The following is a 25350-nucleotide window of genomic DNA, read 5'->3' as shown; positions in this document are numbered from 1 at the left end:
AGAGACTCAGCTCTTTGAGGGACAGATATGAGCCCTTGTTCTTGCTCTGTGGGTATATATTTATATATATATATATATGTATACCTTTATTCAGTGCCTATATATCTCAGTTGACATATATATAGCTTACAGAGGCAGAGGGGGTGTGAAAGGTGGTTGCCAACATGATCTTGCAGAACAAATGAGGCATAATTTGTTCTCAGCTTTTAGACACACCATCATTCTTGAGGAAATAAGGCTGGCCAAAGCAGAGTACAGGTATCCCTCACTTGTCTGGACGACAACCGCAGGCCGTTGGGGATCACATCCAGGGTTCATGACTACATCATAAGAACGGGATTAAAGAGAAACTGGTGCCTCAGGCTTTGTATAGCTTCATGCCTGTTATTTCTGCAACGGCTTGTTGTGAGACTCACTGCAACCTCACAAGCAGCAGTTTGCATACTTACATATAAGAAAACCAGCGAAAATCTCTGTATTTTCAGTTGGCAGCATTTATGCACCTAATAATGAGCATATGTATGTTTTGGAAGGTGAAGGAAGAACACAACATTGTTGTGCATTTCTGTTGAAAAAGCAGAAATTAACCCTAAGGTTCAGATGGAATTTGTTTGCCACCTTTTACAATGCCCCCCCGCCCCCCGTTAGGAATGCTGCAGCAAGCCTCAGGCACTTGGGAGGTGTTTCCCCGGCTCAGTGTCCAATCTAGGGACTCCAGCAGCAGCACAATTTGCAAGGCTAAATCTCCTAAAGCCCCTACAATCAGTGGTGCGTGGGCTCAGTATCACCATTAAGTCAGCAAAGGCTAAAGGCATGGAAAGGAGGAAACATTACATTCTCTTTCTTCTAAAAAACAATCAGTGACCAGATTATTTCAAGGTATTCTGTATGTTTAGTTTACTGACCGAGAGGCTTATATTTGTGCAGCTCCACCTGAGTTCCAACTTGATCTTTCCTTTTGCCACAATTTTTCTGGAAGCTGAAAATGAGTGGGTATAACCTCAAAAATAGAGAGCCCCATCCCATTTCATGCCTGCTCAAGTCCATTCTTGTGCCCATTCTGTGTGTATTGATTACTTTCATTGAAAGTGAGCATCGAAATTGCCAGGAAAATAGAAAAAAAAAAAAAAAAAAAAAAACCACAATACAAAACCCCCTGAGTTTTCCCCCTTCCTTTAGATAGATAATTGGTCACTCTAAGAGGGAATTACCTTCTCCAATCCTGCAATCACTATGGGATGCACCTTAGGGAACAGCCTATTCATAAAGCCACCAACATCATTCTCAGTTATCTAATTCAGCTTAAAAAAATGGCAAAGGGACATCCCCGGAGTAACCCGAGAAGGAGCGCAGCAGAGATTGCAGGAAGTGTACCACCACAGTATTAAAGATGTTCAAGCTTTAAACGGACTGAACAGGTACTTGACAGCTAACAGCATGGCAAAGGAAAAGGTGTGGGCCAGGGATGCTGCCAGAGCCACAGCTTACCAAGCTCATAAAGTCCATCAGTAGATATAAATAAGGGCAGCATGTACAAACTCGTGCTAGGCTGGTGTTTCATGCTTGTGCAGCATACAGTCTTCATCCGAGATCATTAAAGTGTCAGGGTTTTTTTTTAAAGCAAGGGGCTCAGATTCTTCCGTGCCTGTTAGCCTTTGTTTCAGTCTCACTGATACAAAATAGACCATTAAAAGAAGACTATCTCAGACGTTGGTGATTGTTATAACGGGATATAACGTTCCACTGCCGAGCAAGTACCAGCACCAAACACAGACAAAATGGAATATCCTTAAATTTCTTTCATAATAGTCTATAATCCAATGACATAGCCCTAAATGACACTCTGGAGCTCTTTATCAGATGGTGAACCAACACAATCCTGACTGCTGCTTAATTCAATAGGGAAAGTCATCCAACCGGTAAATGTAGCCTACAATTTTCTTTTCTAAGTGTGTACCTACACATTACTTCTCTTTAAAACACAACTTGTTCCTGAATTATCTGTAGGAATGCTGTGTTCTTTCTGGTTTTTTTGCTATTCATCCACTCTTTTTCCCTTTTGCCAGCTGCAAACTCAATTCCTGATTTTAAATACGTATATATATTTATTAAGAAAGATATTAAATAGCACAGAGCAAATGGTCAGTCCCAGAGGAACTCTTCATGAGTTGGTCAATGTAAAGCAGCAACCAATTTGCGTTCAACAAGAAACTGCGGCACATAAAAACAATATTGTCAATCAGTTTCCAAAAAGTGGCTGCAAAAGCCAGCGAAGGCCTGAAAGCTGATTGCAAAGTCCAATCTGCAAGCACACTTTGGCACTGAATTGGCATCTCTTTTCATTCCGTATAGCCCGCGGTTGGGGTTCGCGCTTGTCTGTACCATTTGACGGGCATGTCAGCCTAAGAAGTGAATAGGAACAGTTAATAATGCTTACATTCTGTTCAAGACACTTTTAGCTCTTTCTCACAGTGGTGGTCTACACTTCCTGCACAGAATTAGGCACTGTTAGCTGTAAATTAGCAAGCCAGCGTACAATTCAGCTGTAAAGCATGCAGCTGAATGAATATAGGTTAATCAGTCAGCGGTTTACAGGGATTTTGCCATAGAGATATGTTTCGCTGTCTGTGTTGTTGTGGCTACACAGTACTAACAGGTTTTACTCTTGACAGTTTAAAACTACAGTAGACTGCAATCAGAACAAGATTTCAGAAAAGACCAAACCCTGCCCTCCTTCATACACATATGCACTAACACATACCAAATTAAACCTTTTCTAACTCACTGAAATTCTTTTTTTTTTTCTTGGTATAAAGTAAAAGTGAATGCCCTCTTGATAAAACCTGACAAATGTAATTAATAAATGAGTACAGGAAATTACTAATACTCGTGCGGCAATGGGAACTGAGTCATAGCATCAGCTGATGACCGCATCATTGAATTATTTTTATGTTTTTTTAATTAAGGCAGTAGCTGTCCACACAAGGTTTTTACCTTTCCCGCCAATTACAGGCGCAAAATGCGAAACAATGAAGAAAATGACTGAACACTAGCAGTCAAGTCTTCATTGTGTGTGTCTTAGTATCTCTTGAAGGAAAAAGTGTCTTAAAATATCACATGCAGGAACCATGGTGCTGTACCAGTATGTGTCCATTAAAGATCCTGGCAAATATCCTCTGATAACATAACAGGTAATAATATGATAGAATCACATGCAAACAATGTTTTTGGGGATTATTATTATTTGAAAGTCTGACTATTCTGTTCAACAGCTACCACACACCACGTGTAAAGATGCAGAAAAAGCAACTATAGAAGGATCTATTTACACCACAGCGTAAGTACAACATTCTTTTTTAATTTGCTCTTGCAACTGAAAGCTTGGGGTGAGATTTTAGTCTGATACAGTCCTGTAAATTCATACTAGTCCCATTTGTTTACCCTGTGTTTCTACATCCAAGCAGAATTTCATCTAGATGCTTTATAATGTTGATGGACAGTTATAAAATTTCTTCTGAAATGACTGTTAGATTATAGGAGGCTTTTTTCATTTTCTTCGTTGGGGCTTTGATGTTTTCACTATAAATACTGGAACGCTGTTCTCCACAGCATGACTATTTCTCAGATTTTAAAGAAGCCTTTGGCTAGATAGCAGCTATCAAGATTCATGGAAAACAGAAAACAGACACCCAAAAGATGGTGACAAATAAATGATATGAAAAACAAGCGGTGTAAAGCTAGATAGCTCCTTCACTCATTTTAGGCGAATCATTCATTTTCGGTGGTTTTGCTCTCTGTATTTTGGATTTTTGTTTGTTTGTTTGCTTGCTTGCTTGCTTTTATCTAATGCTTGTTAAAATCTGAATGTTTTGCTTAAGTGTGGCAGCAGCACGGGCTGTGCCATCCAGCTGAGATGAATGTGGTATGAGTTGCTTCCCGTAAATTAAGCTCTCTTTCTTAGTTAATCTGTTACAACAGGCTTGGGATAAAGAAAAACAATTCTGCCTGAAACATCTTTATTTCACAGCCAAGTGACACGCCTCTTGCTCACCCCTAGAAAGTCCCATGCACAAGGAAATTGAAAACAGCCACCGCAGTGACCAAGGAGAGCCAGAAAGCATGCTGACAGCAATGAATATTCTCATGAATCAAAGTACTGAGCTTAATTCATAATGGTTCGGAGGTGCTATGGTATCAGCTGTCCTCAAATATTTGAACAATCTGCTGGTATTTATAAAGATGAGTGCAAATTCCCCAAATGTCCAGAAATATAACGTGACAGATTATCCCCCTGAAAGCTCATACTGAAAATGAGACATTAGCATGTATTTCTTTTTTCATGTGAGCATTCTACTACTGCAAATTCTCCATAGCTGTGTCTGTCCCTTACAATGTGTTCATACAGCGTGGAGCACAGTGGGACCTTGATCTTTGCTAGGACGTCTTAGCATGAAAACAACAGAAATAACTAATGCAGAACCATTTCATTATCCTCTACTTATAATGTGTCAGTCTTCCAGACTGAGAGCAGGTTAAAAAAAAGGAAAAAAAAAAAAAAAGACGACAAGTTTATCTTGTTCGTCTCCCCTGAGTCATAATAGCAAAAATATCATTAGCAGCCTCCATATTCGCATGAATTAGTCATACTGTTCTGGTAATAATATTCCACATTTCTCTAACCTGTTCAATCCATTACCAAAAAGACAGGGATGTTCCTGCTCACGTTGAATTTTTACATTCTCTGAGGATATACTGCACTCGAGCCACCAAGATTTCACCCGAAGCAGAATCACAGAATCATGGAATTTCAGAGTTGACTCTCAATTATCACCTGTTCACAGAATCACGGAGTTTCAGAGTTGGAAGGGACCTCTAGAGATCATCCAGCCCAACTCCCCTGCCAAAGCAGGATTGCCTAGAGCACATTACTCAGGACTGCATCCAGGCGGGTCTTGAAAATCTCCAGAGAAGGGGACTCCACCCCCTCCCTGGGCAGCCTGTGCCAGTGCTCTGTCACCCTCACCATAAAGAAGTCTTTCCGTGTATTTGAACGGAACTTCCTGTGTTCTAACTTGTGCCCATTGCCCCTCGTCCTGTCACTGGGAACCATTGAAAAGAGCCTGGCTCCATCCTCCTTCAACCCACCCTTTAGATACTTGTACGCCATAATAAGGTCTCCCCTCAGCCTTCTCTTCTCCAGGCTAAGGAGTCCCAGCTCTCTCAGCCTTTCCTCATAAGGCAGATGCTCCAAGCCCTTAATCATCTTAGTTGCCTTATGTTGGACTCTCTCCTGTAGCTCCCTGCCTCTCTTGAACTGGGGAGCCCAAAACTGGACATAGTATTCCAGTTGAGGCCTCACCAGTGCAGAGTAGAGGGGGAGAATGACCTCCCTCGACCTACTGGCTATGCAGAAGACAACACCAAAGGGGTGAATGCAGCAGATGTCTGTTCCTCTCCATAGGAACTTCATGGGGTAAGAAGGAAAACCTACCTTTTCCTTCATTTTCCATAAACCTGAAGAAAGACCGAACATAGGGTGTTTCTTTAGCTGTTTCTGCAAACTTTAGCTGCAAACTCTTCATTCATTCATTCAAATTGGTGAGTTTTGGAACATTAAATACACAACCTGCCTCCAGGTGAAAAGTCTGAAGGCTTAAGCCATTGTCCTTAGAGCAGCAGAATAACTTTCCATTTTCTCTCACTCTCTCCCCTCCACACATTGCAAAGCCTATATTAGCATAAACAGAGAAATTAGATCTTTCTGTTTAAAGTGACGCGTTCTACCTGTGATCTGTGCCCTTACCACACCACCAACTGCACCCTGGCAGATAGATCTGCTCTATGCAGCGGTGGTTACGGTGTGTCCTTAAAATATCCTTTAGCCCAGAAAATAAATTCTGCTGGTGTCTGCTGCATTTCTACCACCGCAGCCACAAGCTCTTTTGCAAACCAAACATGCTTGCTGCCATTCCTTCACATCTGTAACATTTAACTTTAATGCCTCTGCCCCTGAGGAGCTGCAGAGTAGCATTTCAATTCGCCATCCACGGATTTGTCCTGAAGAATTAGAGACATGTCAGCTTATCAGTCTGTGACCTTTTCTATTAACATTGTCTTCAGGTTGACTTGGCAGCACACAAGGAAAATAAATCTTGTTACCCGAAGCTGGTCTGGCTTGCCAGGATAGTGCAGCTGTGGCTCAAATCTGTTAAATTTTTAAATTGCAAACATTGCTATGACTACATAAAATTTATTAGGTAGAACAATCCCTGGGAAGGGGTGGGGAGGAAAGCAGTGGAATAGAAACCGTTAAAACAGATATGAAAGAGGGGGGTTTTGCAAAGCCTGGAAAGTTGCATTGTTTAGCCTATTTATAGCCTGGCCTGAGACCCTAGAGATAATGCAAAGGGGGCCACCATGTAAATTGTCAGACCTTTTCATGCTCCAGTCTTTGGGAGACCTACGCAGACACTATTCCAAGCAAGAGGCACAGGCCTTCTTTATCACCTGCTCCCAGACTTTTTCAACCCCTTTGTCTGTCATGTTGTTTTAATGGTAAGGGGATGGGGGAAGCATGGTGACCTCAGAAAGCGATACCATGGATAAGTCTTCTGACATAAACCTGTTCTGGCACGATAGCTCCTGTGTTTCCCACTGCTGTGATATTCTGTGACATCTTATCACGGAGCAATGTATGAACTGCCTTCTCCAGGATGATCTCCGCTATGATGTAAGGGCATTTAGGGCTCAGAACAGCTGTTAAACATCTAGTGTTTTCTGAGATACACAAGGATGTTTGAGATACCCAGAGAAGACTTGCAGATTTGATATAGGACCTATGTCCCTCCACCTTCTCAGCTAGTCAGGAAGCAAAGGAGAGCTGAACTATGACAAAGGACCTGATATTCAGACCAAGGAACCGAGCCTCAGTAGTGGGATTCAGCTGCAGATTTAGACACCTTAATTAGCGCCTGGTTTCAATTCAGTTCTAAACCCCACTGGAGTCAATGGAGGCCAAGTTAATGTATGCCGCAGAACCTAGGGAGACAGATGAAACTGACCTCAAAGTAGGAGCTGATTTTGTCCATAGGTGTAGTGGCAGCAGGAATTGTACCGCACAGGTCTCCTCTGACTGTGATGGTAGCTTGGACACCCAACATACATTCAGACAGCTACATGATGACACCTAAATGCTTTTTTTAAACTTGATCAAACTCCCACAGTTAAAAATTCCAGGAAATCACAAAAAAAAAAAAAAAAAAAAAAAAAAGGAGTAGGAAAAGCTGTTTCCTATGTGTGCTAGTTTAGACAGTATGATTCTATTTTTTTATCCTACACTCTAGCTGTCATATTAGCTAGGTTTTCTCCTTTTAAGTAATACTTTTTTCTCATCTGGGCTCTCCCAATATGCTTGTACAAGAGTCTGATATCTGTTGTACGTATGCCTTATTGTAACTGTAAAATATCATAATTACTGCATTAGGCAGATACTGAATTTAAAAAAATAAAATAAAATTTAAATTACACTAGAGCTGAATTAACAAAGCAGTTGATCCATTCTGGTAATTATTTCAGATCAAACCTTTTCTGAGGTCATAAAATAAAGCAGCCAAATTCCAAAATAAGTATCTCCACAAAAACTTTGTACGGTGATAAGTAAACCCACCAGAAAATATTTTCTTGTTATATATTTTCAACCTCTGGAAAAGAAATAATTTCTATTAAAAAAATGTATTTCTATCAAAACAAACACATAAAAAAATAATATGGTCTAGGAATTCTTTTGATTCCTTAGTTGCTCTCACTTTTTTCTACAGTCCAGAAAAAAACGTTGGATTATGTCTTCAATAATGCACAATATTCTCCCTTTCTTTGCAAAGGAATGTGGCGTCTATTAAGTAACTGGTAAAGTGATGCAGGATGCCAGAGCCTATACAAGAAAAAGAGCAGGCAACACACCTGACAGCAGCACATCATCTGCATCTTTTGTGGTTCCTGAAAGCATTTTCCTTCAAAATACTCCTCCCTTGCTGCACTTGTCTTGCAGTTCTTTGTGATTATAATGTTTTTGAAATTGGATCTTTCGCTTAGCGCATTGAGAAAATTTGAAAACCTCGTTTTTATTCTGTTCATTTGGGAGACACCATAGCTTCTACTGTGATTATGCAAATTCATGGAGAAAAGTTCTATTAAACAAAAAAATCAACAGGTAAAACCCCAGGGTCAGGAACTCCCTGCAGAGCAGATTTCTGTAAGCTGGCAGGATACACAGATTGCCCTGTTCTTATCTTTTTCTTAATGTCTGTCCCTAGCTACTGTCAAACACAGGATTTTAGGCTAGATTTTTAAGGTAAGCATTACAGGTCTGATTCTAAATGCTTGTTAAAAGATAATAATGAGTTGAGCAAAAATTCACGATGATCTTAGAATCATAGAAAGGTTTAGGTTGGAAGGAACCTTGAAGATCATTGAGTTCCAACCCTCATGCCATGGGCAGGGACACCTCCCACTAAACAAGGTTGCTCAAAGCCCCATCCAGCCTGGCCTTGAACACCTCCAAAGATGGGGCCTCCACACCTTCCCTGGGCAACCTGTTCCAGTGCCTCACCGCTCTCACAGTGAAAAATTTCTTCCTAATATCTATTCTAAATCTCCCCTCTTCTAGTTTGAAGCCATTCCCCCTCGTTCTATCACTACATACCCTTGTAAGAAGTCCCTCACCATCCCTCCTCCTGTAGGCCCCCTTAAGGTACTGGAAGAGGCTATAATGTCTCCCTGGAGCCTTCTCTTCGACAGGCTGAACAACCCCTACTCTCTCAGTCTGGCCTCATAGGAGAAGTGCTCCAGTCCTTTGAGCATCTTCGTGGCCCTCCTCTGGACCCACTCCAACAGGTCCATGTCCTTCTTAGTTGAGGGCTCCAGAACTGGACACAATATTCAAGGTGGGAACTCATGAGAGTAGAGTAGAGGGGCAGAAACTCCTCTCTCCACCTGCTGGCCACACTTCTTCTGAAGCAGCATAGGATACAGTTGGCCTTCTGGGTTGCACGCACGCATTGCTTGCTTATGTTGAGCTTCTCATCAACCAACACGCCTAAGTCCTTCTCCGCAGGGCTGTCCTCAATCCATTATTTGCCCAGCCTGTATTTCTGCTTGGGATTGCCCCCACCCAGATGTAGAACTTTGCACTTGGCCTTGTTGAACTTCATGAGGTTTGCACAGGCCCACCTCTCAAGCCTGTCCAGGTCCCTTTGGATTATCAGTAAGCCCCTTTTCCAAGAGGCATTTGGAGCTTTCCTTGAAGGTGTCTTAGACAAGTACTGAGCTGCTCTGGCCAAATGATATCTTGTGATGGGAAAAAATCCTAAGTGAGAATAGAACATAAACCTGTCTTCAGAAAAGTCACTTTTTCCCAGGCATTCCCATGCATTTAGCTACATCATATTGGTCTCAAAACAAATAATTGCCATCTTTAACCCTAAGGATATAGGTCTTAGGACTGTCATACCATAAGCCTAAAAATCAAGTCATAGTGAATTACAGTAATATTTAATACCTTTTGTCAAATTGAAGCTGATGAAATTTAGATCTCTTACGAGTCCTCTTACTACCGTGAAAATCATGAAATCGAATGCTGAGTAAAACATCTCAGCTTCAGGTTGAATTTCTTCAAGCTCGTACAGAGAAGAGCTTGGACCTGTGCCAGATTACCACCTAAATAACCCAAGGAAAAAGGGCCTTTTAAGTTAAAAGCAGATTTTTAAGTCAAAATCACAGCTAGTGAGTGCTTGGATCATACTTTTTTCGACAGTACTAGCTGGTAATAGTCTTCCCAGAAAATTTGGCAACTGCAGATCTGCACCATAGATCAGGGCATTCTGTCTTCCTCTTCATGCAGATACATGTCAGAGTGTCCGAAGCACTTTTGCAAGCATTGACGAAGTGAAACGGACAACATTTAATTGGAGGATCAAAAACTGAAGTAGCATGCCAAATTGCTGATTAGGTGGCTGAGTGTCCATTGGGTTTTCACTAAAGAGTTTGCTGATTTATGACCTGGGTGACAGTAAGAGTTACTCTCTGCAGCAAGAGGGCACCTGCGTTTCTCCATGAGTTTGACAAAGAGCACCATGTTCCGTATTTTACATAAGGTAAACTATCGCTGAGGTTGGTGCTTTAGGCTTATTGTCACAGCTCCTCACATTTTTGTGCATCGTGCAGAATTTGGGCAGATATTAATGCAGAGAGAAAAGGATGGCATAAGTGCTCAGGGTTTGTATCATGTCTCTTATCCTTCTCTCCTCTCAATATGTTCAATATGTTTAATCTCCTTTCCTGCTGTCAGAATATTTGTAAATGGATAGTGAGACATCTTGCATGTATTAATTACATATATGATTTAATTTACACTCAGTACATCTAAAATACATTTAAAGGTCTTTAATATGCACTATATTATTGATTATAGCTAACATGCTGCTCAGCACAAAGTACTGACATATAACATTTAGTACCTCCAATGAGAACCATAGTCCTTGGCTAACCATGGATTCAGAGTCTCCTTTTTACTGTTTGTTTGCATTTTCTACAAACAATTTGCAGAACGTGTAATGTCTACGCTATGAGAGGTTATTTAAATTAGTCATATAGTGCAAGAAAAAGGATTTATTTGTTGGGGAAAATGTTTGACCACTGTTATGCAGATTCACCTGCTTAACTTAAAGTACCTATATAGTAAACTTCCAGCATCTCTATATAGTGAAAGATTTTTATCACCTTCAGAGGGTATTTAGCCTGACTGAGACCTTAAATAGCCTCCAGATTTGCCTTACTATTCCAATATATGAAATGTAGGATAAAGAGGCAGTCAGCTTATAATATTCCAGTATGCTAAGTTTAAGCGAAACAAATATGAGTCTTTCAAGACAAATCTTTAACATTTGATAACACTGAAAGCATTTTTCAAGAACATTTCTAAACAAATATATGTGGAGGGCGTTCATACTTAAGGAAAATTCCTACTGAAGGAGACAGATACAACCAAATTAGTTGACTAGGAATTAGAAGAGATAGTTGCAGAAATTTCATGCACAGTTTCCTAAGTTTGGGCTCTAATAGTAGGATGTACAAAATTACTTTCATAAGCTCTTTTTTCTCCAGTCTTTGCCATGTGAAAATATTCTTCACATCGCAGAATCAGAGAATTACAGAATGGTCAGCATTGGAAGGGACCTCTGGAGATCATCTAGTCCAAGCCCCCCACCCAAGCAGGGTCACCTACAGCAGTTGCACAGGACGGCATCCAGGCGGGTTTTGTATGTCTCCAGAGTGGGAGACTCTACAACCTCTCTGGGCAGCTGTGCCAGTGCTCTGCCACCCTCAAAGGAAAGTCCCTCCTCATGTTAAGATGGAACTTCCTATGTTCAAGTTTGTGCCTGTTACCTCCTGTCTTATCACTGGGCACCACTGAAAAAAGACTGTTCCCATCCCCCTGGCACCCTCCCTTTAAGTATTTATAAGCATTAATAACATCCCCCCCTCAGTCTTCACATACTGCTTTCCACATCAGCTTGCTCATCTATTTTTAAACCTCATTTCAGTACGTCTTTTCATCATTACTTAAACCTATTAATTCCTCTTTTCCTCTGGGATATATAGATATTTTTTAACTCTGTAAACTATTTTGGGAGAGACTGTATGAAATACCATAAAGCAGAATTAACATTGTTCCCATTCAGCAGCTACTGCCTAGGCTGAACTTCTAATTAAGTTATTCTTGGCTCCTGCAGGGGGAAACTAACCATATGTTTCTAGGGATACCAGGGTTAATTGTTTGCCTAGACTATAGGGACTGCATTTCTTTAACTAGCACAGATTGCTAAAAGAGAATGAGTAAAGGTCTCTGGAAAATAAGTATAATTTTACAAATGAAAGCTATATTCAAAGTATCTTCTTGGAGGTTCACAGGTAGGTGGAGGATGATTTGGGCAGTAGAAGGAATGAAGTCCACAGCAGAACAGTAAACATGAGGTCAATATTGAAGGAAAAAGAACAGTAAACATGAGGTCAATATTGAAGGAAAAAGGACAGACGGAGCAAAAAAATAGTTCATCTGGATGGAGGGATGAAGTCACTGCATTTTGTTTGATATTTGAGTCTCGATGTCATCGGGTAGTTGTAGTTGTTCATACACGAGTTAGCATGGTGCAACAGTTGCTAAATGAAGTGAGAGATCAGGGAGACAATATCAGCTTCTTGCATTGGTTCACAGTCATCCAATGGATGAAGGAACGAAGAGCCCTGTGCAATCTTTTCTTGATGCAGAATTGGCCAAAGTGTACTTACATGAGACATTTCTAAGTCAGCAGCAGAAACTCTTTCTGCAGGTGCAGAAATGGCCACATAGGGCAGTGTTTTGTACAGGGCTAATATAGTTACAAGACATTTTATAAGTAGCATAAGATTATATATAGTCATGGGTCGCTACAAAGAAGAAGGCGGCTCCCTTTTTACAAGGAGTTACATGGAAAAGACGAGGGGTAATGGGTACAAGTTACTCCAGGGGAGATCCCGACTGGACACAAGAGGAAAAAATTTTCACAATGAGAACCATCAGCCATTGAAATAATCTCCCCAGGGAAGGGGTGGATTCCCCATTCTTTTAAGATTCAGCTGGACACAGTGCTGCGCCATCATGTCTAGACTGCTTTTGCCAAGAAAGGTTGGATCAGATGATCCTTGAGGTCCCTTCCAACCAGGGACTCTATGATTATATGATTCTGTGCATGTGCTGGAGTAGTCACACAGGACTGTGGACCAGCTGGATATAAGAACTGAGAAAAGCAGTGGATCGAGGAGTCTAACCCAAACCAGCTGAAGATTGCAAGGACCCTTGCAATGGAAACTCACTTCATCAACCAGAAAGCAGCTCAATAGCCTGTCTGAGGGATTTGATTCCCCACATGAGCTTTACCCTGTGCAAAGATCCTAATAAATTATTACTTTGATTTTTTATTTTTTTTTTCCTTTCTAGCAGCCTCTCTGTCTGTAAATGCCCGTGTAACACGGACATCAAAGCAGACAAATGCTTACCTCAGCACTGCACCCTGCAGAATCACAGCCCAAGGTGCTGGATGGTAAGAAATTAACCCAAATTTAAACCAAGGTTTCCTTCCTTCCTGTAACCCTTTAGCAAGCTGTCAGCACACATTGCTGGAGGTAGAGGACTACCACCGCTACTGTGATTACATTGTGCTAATTGGCTTCAAGCAGCTTATATGAATCAGTTCAAATCACAGCTTAAAGTAAACTCCCAGCTCCTAGGGAGCTGATGACGTGAACAGAGAGAGCATGATCGATCTGGCCTCAGCTTTTCCCTAAACATTAGGGAGCAACCATGCAAAAGTTTAGTTTAGTCCCCACGCTCTTATCTTTCAGACTTGCCCAGCACTGTCTTGAATGAGACCGTTTCCGACAGCAGTCACAGGGTGTGCCTGGACACGTGAATGGGATAGCTGCTGTTGCATCAGCCTCAGAATAACCCACCCTGCATCTCCTTCTGGACCAGTTGCATTCCAGCTGCGAAGAATGGGTGGCAAGCTGGACTGGGTGTCAGGCACCATTAAAGCTAAAGTGCTGCTGCTGTGTTCATTTCATGCCTTGCGGGACTTTACCTCACTTGCTTCAAAAATAAAACTGAATTCATTAAATGACTTAGCAGCATGGTGGCCAGCTCAGTAACCTCACAGAAGCATTTTACTCCACATGTTTCTGACCATTCAAAGCATAATGCAGAGAATAAACACTTTTATAATAATAAAATCCAGTAACTTGCCAGTGTGAATTTTTCTATTAGCTAATGGATAGAGCCCAGCACTTGTTTGTGTATCCCTTTTGAGTTTTTTACGCATCCACAGATGAGTCTAGTGTAGGTTTATACAATTGCCATCTACTGCTCTGCTCATGAGTTTTTGGGTTGAACTACCTCTCAGTCATTGAATAGTGCTACTGATTTTCAAAGGATGTACTTGTAGAGGAGGGAAAAAGTCTACAAAAAGGTGAGCTAAACCTTTAAGATCTAGTCATTATGCGCTCCTTTTGGTTAGCCTATGGAGATATCCCTTTACACTTTCTTTGGATGATTTGTGTGTTGCATCAAAGAACCAGGTTGGCAAGGCTGACTGTTGGTTACTTAAGTTCTCGTTGAGTTCAAAAAGTCCTTTGCTTAATGCAGCAAAGTTTAGGGAACAGATTTTTAAGTTCTTTAAGATATTCCTAGGCACACCCAGTAACGCACTTTAACCAAAAAAAAAAAAATTTTTTTTCGGAAGCAGACACTTTAGATAGCGAATATGTTCAGAAATCTAGGCACTGGAGCAATAGTTCCATTGACTTCCCACCCAATTTAGGTCCCTAATTGCTAAAAATTCAGATCAGAGTACTACTGGCGATAGAGCCATGATGGCATATGATACTAGATTCTGTCCAGCTGTAACCTAGAGGTGTAGTTACAGCTCAGGGGGAGGTTACCCCTCACACACCACATTGGCAGCATGGGGGTGTAAGAGCTCCTCATCTGCTCCAGTACAAAGTCATCCAGCTCAGCCTTAGTATCAGTATTAAAAAGCTTTTGGCACCTTACTTATTTCAGGCCCGAGAAGACATAAGATAAATCAGTATGAGATATGTAGAGCAAAAACAAGGCTGTGATTTAATTAATGCACTTTTCAGTCTATGAAGTGCCGTTTTATTTAAAAACATGTTTTGAATATATACTGAGATCTTAATGCTGCTGAGAAGATCTGAAACTGTTGTTATCCAGAAATGAATGGGTTTGTTGCATCTCCATCTTTAAGGTGGCTTTGAAATCCTTAAATACAGTTTACAGAACATTTCAAACTGTTTGGAAATTTCTCAGGGACTCAAAATACTAGTTAACTCACAGTTCAAAGCTTATTATCTCGAGACCTACAGTGAGCAAGTGGCATAAGAAATATTCTCATCTAGTAATAATTTCACCTATAACTAAAATGCAGCTATCTCTTTGGAATATAGAAACATAGAAAAAAAAATACAGTATTCGGGCTAAATTTCAGTAATCCAAATTTACTCAGTTTCTATACAGATAGTACAGCATTTACTTATGTATTTCTATACACCAAGTGCTTTTCTGTAGGTACTTTCTATTCATTATTACAGGAGAGATTAAAACTACACAACATATTAGGAGAAGGAGTGAAAGAAATGTCATAACTAATTGATAAGTACATTAACACTTTCACTAAGCAAAACGTAACCATCTGAAATGGAAAGCTAACAGGTCACTCAGGCTAATAGCCCCTAGCATCTCGCACGAATAACTAATCACTGTCTTCTAATTCACCAGATATGCTGTATCCCTTTTCCTCCTGATTCTCATCTGAATAATTTTTTCTTAATATTTATTTAAAACTATCCCCAATACAATATAACATAGCACTTTCTGATATTCCCTAAGCAATTAAGCATAATAATTGAATCCCTTTGCTGCCCTCCTTATGTTGTTAATATAAATTCATAATTATCTGACTGCCATCTCATATAGTGAGCTTTGGATCAGACCATATGTGGTCTTTTCTGTTCTGCAACAGATCATTATTTTTTAATAGTAGAATGGCTTTTTCTGTTTCAAAGTTCTTGTCTGGATATGACCTTTAGGGATTTCACAGACTTTTGTAGCTATTGTGTGAGACTCCTTATCCTTTTAAAATCCATAATAAATGCCTGTCAGATATTGCTGCAACAAGATAACATATTGCCTCTACATTGGGATCAATCAAATCCCAGGCCCTGAGATTCAATACATCTTGTCTAAAAGATGTGAAATTTGTTGAATAAATTAAGGGGGAAGGCTAAAGGCCTTGTGGACATATATTAGGAAATCTAGTTGATACACATCGAGGATGCAAATTCCTCATGCGGGTGTAGCTAATGAGCTATGTGGTTGCTTGAAAAACATGTATATTTCCAGAAACAGAGGCAGAGCCGTGAAGGCCACACATAATTTTGCTAATTGTAATGTATTCCTTTCCATAGCTGTAATTATGACTTCACTGACATTTTCATCTATCAGTATAGCAATCTCATATGAATTCATGCTGCTTCAAGGCACTATTACTTAGTGCTACCTAGTTATTTGTACCAGTGCATATTTTCTGAAAAATACATCTAGATCAGAACCGTTTTGATTTTGAGCTAGAATAAACGGCTTCTCCAGGTAAGAGAAAATTCCCCTGTGGCTCTTCCTGGTCGTGCTGTTGGATTATTATGACTTTTTTAAGCACTCTTCCAGGCCACAGTTTCCCTGTTGTAAAATGGAAATAGGTGACACCTGAAGTGTGTGTACCTCGAGTGACTTACTTGCCATATTATCGGATTTAGCCATTTTCCCTTATCTTGAACTTTCTTCCCTCTTTCTCTCTCTCTTTTCCATATTTGAGCTCATCTTCTTTTAAAGACAGGGGAAAAGACCTATCAGCAATTTACTGTAGAGAAAGGAATCAGGGAAGTGGAAGGTTAGCTAGAAAGAATCAGTTTGTTCTGCATAATGGTATGCATAGTTTGGATGCAAATTGTATGGCACTTGAAGTGAATCACTGAAATGTGTATCTAGGCAGATATAGCCCCTGCTTTTAACCCCGACCCAGCAGTGCTGTTTCATATCAGCACTGACAGGATGATCATGGCTTGAATTACTCTGCCCAAAGTAAGGAAACATGAGCTCTGAGAGTCTAAAATCCCAATTACCCTTTCAGTGGGCAATGTCAAACTCTTCTCAGGAAAATCTCGGCTCAACTGTGTCCACACGATACTGCTGCAAGGACAGAGGGACTACACTGCGATGACTGGATATAGCAAGGCTAAAACCTCTGCACTATACGTAGGTATGCGCGTGAATCCATGTGAAAGGTGACGGTGGTGTTTCCCCCAGGCAGTAGTGAGCTGCACACACAGTGCAGATGGGCTGTAAATACAGATTCAACCATAGACATGCATTAGGAAGTATTAACAAACTAAGCTACTACTCAGCGGGACTAAGGGCAGCGGCATACAGACCATTTCATTTTGCTTTTTGTAGGAGTCGTTTCTGGGTTGTTTGAGAGTTGTTTTCACTTCTTAGAATGGAGAATTCGACTTTAAAACATGGCAGCAAAAATAATTTCTGATATTCTTAGACAACATTAGCTATAAAGGATAAAACCTGGGAAAAAATCTGCCACCCTAATTTTTAAGGCTGATGTTCTATTTTTTAAAAGCCTGTGGAATAACTTCATAGTTCACTGTCATGGGAGAAAACTTCATTACTGGATAAGAATCTATTACATTAGATCACCAGAGCATGACATGGTGGGGGGAGGGGCCTTTATCTGACATTTGCAGTTAAGCTCTATATTCTGAGCGGCTGCTGACCTCCACTGTTGAAGAATATTCATGGATTAATAGATTTCAAAGCCAGAAGGGTCTGTTTCAGTAACCTAGTTCAAATGACTAGTTCAAATGGGGATGGGAGCATCACCTGCTAAATGTTGCATCATGACCACAGCTCTTGCAAGAATTACAGAATCTCTGAAAAGATCTAAAGTTCTTATATCAAGATTTGAAGTAGTGAATTCATGTTTTTCTAAATAAATTATTCTCGTACTTCATTACTGTATTTAAACCATATGCCTCTGAAGTTTACTAGTTGTTCTGAACCTCATTACCACAGGGATTATAAAAAATTTCCCACACGAATAATTAACACATTTCTCTCTGTGAACATTTTATATTGAACTATACATTCATTTAGAAGAATGTAACAGAAAGATTTACTTAATGACGATCTCTGTAGAATACGCTGTATTTCCTACTCTGCACACAGAACAACCGCACTATCTAACTAAACTATCTAATCTGGATATTTAATCACTAAAGGTAAGGTCCGTGATACTTTTATTAATTTTCCATAGTTTTTTTTTTTTAGTTTCTGTGAGTCTGTTTCATTTCCTGGTCTTATGTTAGAAAATCTGTGTTTGTGTGCGTGGGTGCGCGCGTGCGCACGTGATGAACAGACGGAGAGGAAGTTTTTATGTACATGTGGATGGATAGATAGATAGACAGATAGATAGATGGATTATGCACATCATGCATAACTGCTTTGAACAGAGGGTAAGAACAGATGACCCCCAGTGGTCCCTTCCACCCTAAATCATTCTGCTGTTCTATGGTTCAATTCACTGATCATTAACAAAATATCTTAGTGCTTCATGTGCCACCATAAACAGACTTTCCTCACAGCTCTATCAGATATTTCAGTATTCCCTCCTTTCTTCTTTCCTTCCATCCACCCATCCATCCATCCAGCCAGCCAGCCAGCCAACCTATAGATACAACATTCAATATGAAGACAGTGAAAGGTAAAAGTCAACTAAGTTCTGCAAAGCCTATTGACTCACTTTCTCAAAGCCTTCTTAAAAGCAGTCACATACACCCACTTTGCATACTTCTGTGGAGTTCACAATGTAAAAATGAGATAGAGATTTACAGTTCAGTGTTAGGACACAATGTTGCCAGCTGACTTAGACAAAGAAAGATAGAAAGGGGAGTAGTTTCTTTAGGTTTGTTTTGTTTTGTTTTGTTTTGTTTTTGCTTTATAGGTGAACCTTTATCTTTCACAGAAAAGTTCTCAATGAATTTGCTATAGACATACACGTTTTGCCTTCACAGAATCACAGAATCACAGAATCACAGAATAGTCAGGGTTGGAAGGGACCTCTGGAGATCATCTAGTCCAACCCCCCTGCCAGAGCAGGGTCACCTACAACAGGTTGCACAGGACAGCGTCCAGGCGGGTTTGGAACGTCTCCAGAGTGGGAGACTCCACAACCTCTCTGGGCAGCCTGTTCCAGTGCTCCACTACCCTCAAAGTGAACAAGTTCCTCCTCATGTTAAGATGGAACTTCCTATGTTCAAGCTTGTGCCCATTACCCCTCATCCTATCAATGGACACCACTGAAAAAAGACTCCTCCCATCCCTCTGGCATCCTCCCTTTAAGTATTTGTAAACATTACTAAGATCCTCCCTCATTCTTCTTTTCTCTAGAGTAAAGAGACGCAAGTCCCTCAGCCTTTCCTCATATGAAAAATGTTCTAATCCCCTAATCATCTTCGTAGCCCTTTGCTGGACCCTCTCCAGCAGATCCCTGTCTTTCTTGAACTGGGGAGCCCAGAACTGGACGCAGTACTCCAGATGCGGCCTCACCAGGGCAGAGTAGAGGGGGAGGATGACCTCCCTCCACCTGCTGGCCACACTCTTCTTGAGGCACCCCAGGATGCCATTGGCCCTCTTGGCCGCCAGGGCACATTGCTGGCTCATGGTCATCCTGTTGTCCCCCAGGACTCCCAGGTCCCTTTCCACAGAGCTGCTCTCCAGCAGGTCAGCCCCCAACCTGTACTGATGCGTGGGGTTATTCCTCCCCAGATGCAGTACCCTACATTTACCCTTGTTGAATTTCATTAGGTTCCTCCCTGCCCAACTCTCCCGCCTGTCCAGGTCACGCTGTAAAGCAGCACAGCCTTCTGGCGTATCAGCCACTCCTCCCAGTTTAGTGTCATCAGCAAACTTGCTGATGGTACACTCTATCCCTTCATCCAGATCATCGATGAATATATTGAACAGGACTGGACCCAGTACTGACCCTTGAGGGACACCACTTGTTACTGACCTCCAACTAGACTCTGCACCACTAACCACAACCCTCTGAGCTCTATGTGTCAGCCAGTTCTCAATCCACCCCACTGTCCATTCATCTAGCCTGCACTTCATAAGGTTGCATGTGAGGATGATGTGGGAGACAGTGTTGAAAGCCTTGCCAAAGTCAAGGTAGACAACATCTACTGCTCTCCCCTCATCCACCCATCTAGTCACTTCATCATAGAATGCTATCAGATTAGTCAGACACGACTTCCCCTTAGTGAATCCATGTTGACTACTTCTGATAACCTTCTTTTCAACCAGGTGCTTTGAGATGATACCCAGCACAAGCTGTTCCATCATCTTTCCATGGATGGAGGTGAGGCTGACCGGCCTGTAGTTTCCCAGGTCATCCTTCTTGCCCTTTTTGAAGACTGGAGTGACATTAGCTATCCTCCAGTCCAAATACTATTGCCTGAAGCAGAGGAAAATAAATATTTCATATGCATCCGTTGGTCCTAAACTGATTTAATAGGAATGGTTTGTTCAGGTTCTAAGTGTTTGAAGGGATATGACATCATACATTACTAGTAGCATCACAGCTACTGTTCGCTGCATGATTTTTTCCTGAGCACAGAAACTGACATCAATTGCCCTTGGCTCTGCAAAAAAAGCTGATCCTTACGAGGTAGAAGAGCTGTTGTGTCCCACTTTTAAAAGACTGGGATGTTGACATGTCAGAAATTGCTTCCTAGGAGTGTTTTCCTTATCAGATTGACAACAAACCTTGAAACCACTACTTCACGTAGGGAAAATGTATCTTTCTACTAAAAAGTAAATATAGATATGTGAGTGAAAAGATAGGGGAATTGCTAAGGAGATTCTGTGGGAAAAGACTCACTGGAAAGATGTTTTACATAGTGAGCATGTGTATGCATTTTTTCTTTTGCTGCTTGTCCATAGTTTATTCTTCAGCCAGTATAGTTTGACACTATTGTTCTGGTTTAGATCACCTAAAATCATACAATCATAGAATGGTTAGAATTGGAAGGGACCTTAAAGATGATCAAGATCCAACCCCCCTGCCACGGGCAGGGACACCTCCCACCAGACCAGCTTGCTCAAAACCCTGTCCAACCTGGCCTTGAACACCTCCAGGGAAGTGTATGGGAAGATATGCAAAATAGAATTGCAATAGTAAAGTAAAGAAAACTTCAAATGTTTAATTTAAAATATTTTTTTTAATTAATATGAAAAATTAAATGAAATGAACAGAAAAAATATATTACAAAAACATTCACAGGCCATTTATTTTAGGAAATCATTGGAAGAATTAGAATTTAAATAAAGACTGTGAGATTTATCCTAGTATAATAGCATGAAATTAAGACATAGTTTTACTTGTGTTGTTACTAATAGACAATATATTCAATTACATACCAAATATGATATACTTGTTGTCTACACAATTAAAATGCAAATGTTCAGGTCATAACATTAGAAGCCTACAATTTTGGTCATAGCATTATACAATATTGTTGCTGCTGTTGTTAAAAAATAATTCATGTGGAAAAGTACCATAGCTTTAGCTACCAATTCATGCCATGCTGAAACAGGGCTTTATGTGTCCTATATACAAGTCTAAACTGCTCTAACGGAGCTCTAAAAAAATACATCTTAGTGAAAGTCATTAGTTGTTCCAAGGACCTCTATTTAAATGATGCCAGTGCCCTCTTTAGCCAGCCTTGTGGAGAAATGATTGCAAGTAAAGTGTTATGCTGGATGTCTGTTTAGCTTTATTCACTTTAGTGGCTTTTGAACACGATTTCCAAGATGTTCTTTGTCTAACAAAATGTGAACACTAATGACTAAGAGGGATTGTATCCACGCTGACAGGCCCAGACAAATTGGGCACAAAATAAAAAAAAAAAAATAGAAATAATAATAATAAAAATAAAAAAATAGTGTCTATAATACATTTTAATTACTGAAGGCATTTAGGATCTGTAGTAGTCAAGGTAATCTTATTTATTAGATAACATAATTTTCAAATTAGAACATTTGATTACTGATTAGAACATACCTCTATCGAGCATCACATGAGCAATGTCAGGAAGGCCAGGGGTCTGGCCAGTGTTCACGACTACTGTCCCTCTGTGCTGGTAGCAGCCACCAGGTCAGAAGGACTTTTTGCAGCAAACAATGAACATCATCTGCATAAAAGACACCCTGTGATATACGTCCTCTGTTGTCACACAGAGCATTGATAAAGGTGTATTTTATTACGTCAAAGATGTCATAGGAAGAAAAATATCTTTTATTCTGGTCTGTTTAGGGAGTTTAGGAATTCCCAGTGTCAGCCTTATGGGAGGCTAGAGGAATGTTTTATTGTTACTAAGGAACATACAGAAGACTCAAAACTGCCACTTTATTATGGCCCAAGAACTCTAAAATTGCTAAATAAAGAAAGTCTGGGTTTTTTGTAGCTGCCAACTTTGAGTTTATTGCCCTCCAAAAGTGAGGAATTAAGCGTATGTCAGTTTGTCTCCTGCCCTTGAAGAAAAAGAATGACTGCTATTGTGTTTTTTTCATCTAAAACTACTTATGGGCTATCACGCCTGCTACCTATAACATCCTCTCGGGAGAGATAATAAAGGAATGTAGTTATGCTTTATTACTGATGTGTGATATAGGAGGCATCTCAGCTTCACCCAAGTACTTGAGGTTTTCAGATTGCAGAAATGAAGCTATCTTGTGTCACTCCACTGTTTTAGACAGAAGCAGTGTGATAAGTGCAGACAACCGAGTCGAAGACTGGATGATCACTGGACTGCAGAAACTAAGTTGAAAGGATGTCTTGGCTCATGTCACTGCTGAGCTGCAGGTCAGGTTTAAAAAAGGAAGGAGGATGGGGCAGGTAGGCATGGACAACAGGTTTGTTCTGAGCATGTCCAAGTTCAAGCTAAGCACTACACATTTGTTCAGCAGCAGGCAGTCTTGCTTGAGCTGAACTGACAGTGTTTCAGCAAACAATGCCTCTCCAGAAATCTCACCATCTCTCTCAAGCCGTTTCTCTTGCTGCTGGTCAAGTGATACTGGACACTTCTTGCTGTCAGCTACCCAACACACCAACATCTGTTGACTAACATTCAGAAGCAATGCTCACGTTTCGAGAAGCCTTCTCCTTCTTTTGGAGCTCGACCTATTTTCCACCCTAAATATTTAGAATCTCTTGAAATTCTGACCCTTCATTTGATGCAACCTTGACTAACCATACTGGCACATCAACCTATACCAGTTAAGGATGGTATCCCAATGTTTTACAAAGGGAAGGCAGAGGTACGTATTAGTCCTCTTCTGCCTCACACGTTCTCACTTGCATGAAGATTATTCCCAGGAGCATGGACTAGAGAAGAGCAAGTTCCAAAGCCGACAGTGAAACTATATCTATGTTAAAAATTGCATGTATCCCAGATCTCTCCCTGGTTTTGAGGCCTATTGACATGGCAGGACCTGCACCTACATTACTGAGCTCTACCAGTATCAGACTACTTGTTGGAAGTGCCTCTGTTCTTCTGCAGGTGCTGTGCTATGCCCAGAAATAGTTTGGGAGAGTGCCTGCTGGTGCGGGTCAAAAATGTGTTAGGGACTGTCCTAAAAATTTAGTGTACAAACAAGTGAATTGCCTGGGAACATTCTTTGACACGTTCAATTTATTACTCTAGACAACAGTCAGGGTAGCAAAAGTCCAGGGCATGTCAAGGCACACTCCGTTACATAACAAAGCTGCACTTATGTTCATGAAGCTGCCGATCTCCTTGATGCCTCTGTTATGCCAAGGACTTGCCATCCTCCACACTAAAGTCTGATTCAATAATGGATTTTTTAAAAAATACATCTAAATGTCACTCTTAAGGGATACCAACCTCTCTTCTGTAGATGTTCCAACCCACCCCACAGCCCAACAATTTCTTTTTACCAGGGCAAGGGAAGTCAGCTCTATATTTAACTCAATGGGAGTATTAATAAGGAAGGGTCCCTGGAGTCATCTAACCCTGGAATCACACCAAGATTTGGGCTTTTTTGGGAGGAAGTGTTCTAATATATTTGCCCTGTAGATAATCAAGTAGCCAAGAGAGCAGAACCTATCCATTTTATAGTTTATACTTCTACCTGGTTTTCTTTGGTTGCCTCTGGTTCTAGATCCTTGCTGCTGATGAAAGGCAAAGCTTGCTTATTCTACAATGCACTAATATAATTACAATTAACTTAGTGCCAAAACCATCATTTACCCACTATGAGCAACCTGGACTCTAAGTCCTAAAATAGGACATTGATATTTTCTTGCCACCCTGTAGATCCCTCAGTGAGACAGATCAGAGGATCATGTGGTCGACTCAAAAGGGAACCTCTCTCCAAGTTTATTTTTGACTTGATGTGTGGGTTCATTTCATAAGACCATGCACTTGAATAACTGTATGTTTGTATGTGTGGGGGAGAGTGAGGGGAAGGGAAATGGGGGGAGGAAGAGAGGGGAAGAGGAGAAGTGAAAGAGAGAGAATGTATATAAAAGCAAATCTCTTTTTGAGGGACAAAAGCAGATGTGAAATGTCTTGCTACCATAGAAAGACCAGGCCTTGAGACAGAACGTGGCCTTTATCTTTGATGAAGGAAGACAAGATTTTTTCCTCAAACAGCATGAGTTAAAGTTTCTTTGTAAATGTCACCAAATAAGTATGTTTCTGGTCTATCTTTCATTTATAATGTCATTATTAGGAGATTATTCAACATTCTGAAAACCAAACAAGCTAACCAGCCGTAAGAAAATAATAACCCTTAATAAACAGCTCGGTAAGAGAGAGTGCATTTTTGGTTTATGTTCATAAATGCCTCAAAGCTCTTAACAAATATCTAGTAATTAAGCTTCAAAACAGACCTGGAAAATAGTTAAGTATTTTTATCTAAATGCATATCACAGGCAATTGCAAGGACAGAGAAGCTAAATCAGAAACTGAATCTGTAGCTGAGGCAGGAATATAACCTATGAAGTCATCTCTATTCTTCTTTGAGAGGTTAATTCTGGAATTGACACTAAACTCAGCATCTTTTGCCCCTGAGAACTGAAAGAGGAAACCCTGTCTGCTGAATTTAGATGCCACATCACCAGCTCTATGAGTTTCTGGCCTATCCAGTCCATCTAACACAACTACCAAAGCTCCATACATAAATTCAACTGACCAAAGCATTAACCTCTGAAGACTTGTCCAGCTTATCTGCCTCCCTCTTTCTATCAAATCCCTCAGGGCAGGAACTCTTCATCTAAATACAAAACTAATGCTTCGAAGCCTGGCCTTAACTTGCCACCATCTTGCAAATTTAGAAACTCACATGTGCTAAAAGCAGCTGCAAAAAACTTGTCATTTTGTCTGGCAGCAAACTACATTGCTTGGTGTCGAAAACCATAATGACCACAGTGTGGAAACTGTCAAACACAGTGAAACTTGGAGCTCAGTTACCACACAAAGATGTCTAGTACCACTTGGGATGATGACTGTCATCCTGACTGGCCTCTAGTCGGTGCTCCAGCGGACAGCAGGTTTTCTGCAGATCCTGTGTCATGTTTGCTAGCTCTCTGCAGC

The sequence above is a fragment of the Vanellus vanellus genome, assembly GCF_965231255.1.
Source record: "Vanellus vanellus genome assembly, chromosome: Z".
NCBI classification, from domain to species: domain Eukaryota; kingdom Metazoa; phylum Chordata; class Aves; order Charadriiformes; family Charadriidae; genus Vanellus; species Vanellus vanellus.
This window is presented reverse-complemented; position numbering follows the sequence as displayed.